General features: G+C 44.2%; 1 protein-coding gene across 1 annotated transcript in view; it reads left to right on the top strand.

The window, feature by feature from the left end:
* FRAS1 (Fraser extracellular matrix complex subunit 1) overlaps positions 1 to 1,126 on the top strand; it is a 269,028-nt gene that overhangs the window by 91,009 nt on the left and 176,893 nt on the right. The window lies entirely within an intron of this gene.

Here is a 1,126-nt window from a genome sequence, read left to right as displayed (position 1 = left end):
ATTAATATATATAAATATACATATATTTAAACTGTATACCACTTGATATATTTTGTATATTCTGACTTATTTCTCCTCAACTTCCTGACCAAACAATTTCTGATGTTTTCAGATGACTGTAATTTTCGGACCTTAAAGACAACCATTAACCAATGGGAATTTGTAAAAATCTGAATATGTGCTGTTGAAAGGTATCTAAAGCCAAAACTTTTTTTTTTAGATTAGGTTACAGTGGTTAAAAGCCCTGTCAGAATTCTGTTACTGATATTTACTGTATATATGACCTGGTGGCCATTGTTACTGGGACTGACAGTAACAGAACATTAAAAAATTTTGATTTGTCATCGGAATAGGAATATAGAGGAAATCATCCAATGGGGATACTTAGGGGTCTATTCACAAAGCTGCCGAGGGCAGCCGAGTGAATGACCGATCAGAAGTGAAGTGAGCCGAACACTGTTCGGCTATTCACTTCAGGCTGGTACGGCTGATTTCAGCCGTATATCGGCTGAAATCAGCCGTACATCGGCTTGCTTCGTGTGGCTTCGGATCAGCCGAACATGCTCAGCATGTTCGGCTGATCCGAAGTGCAGAAGGAGTTCGACTCAGCCGATCCAACAGCTGGATCGGCTGAGCCGAACCTCCGGCAGGCTTCACACTGCTGTTCGGGCTATTCTGAAAGATCCCGAACAGCAGTGAGAGAATAGCCGAATGCCGCCAAGCGGCATTTGGCTCGGCTGTTCTGCTCGGTCCCTCAGAGGCACCGAGCAGAACAGAAAAAGAGTGAAAAAAGTAAATAGAAAACGATTGTGCAGAGCTAGCAGTGACAGCTAGCTCCGCCCAATAGTTTCCTATTGTCCGGCGGCTCTGCTGCTGTAAAAAAAAAAAAAGTAAAAAAAATGTAAAAACTCTACCTGGGGCCCCGGGAGCCCCCCGCTCCCGGCCGCCAAGGAGAGAAACCGCGCTGTGTCTTTTTTTCTTCATTCTGGCACGAGCGATGTCAGAATAGAGGAAAAATTCCCATTCAAAAGCATTGAGAGTTTACTATTGGCTATTTCAATTTGCAATAGCCAATAGTAAACTAGCATTGTTCCCGCCCTCTGCTGGTGGACCTGGTGGGGAACTG

Source organism: Nanorana parkeri, unplaced genomic scaffold (assembly GCF_000935625.1).
Source record: "Nanorana parkeri isolate BGI_ZX_2015 unplaced genomic scaffold, ASM93562v1 scaffold310, whole genome shotgun sequence".
In the NCBI taxonomy this organism is placed as follows: Eukaryota; Metazoa; Chordata; class Amphibia; order Anura; family Dicroglossidae; genus Nanorana; species Nanorana parkeri.
The sequence above is the reverse complement of the archived record's forward strand: the minus strand, read 5'-3'. Positions and strand labels throughout refer to the sequence as shown.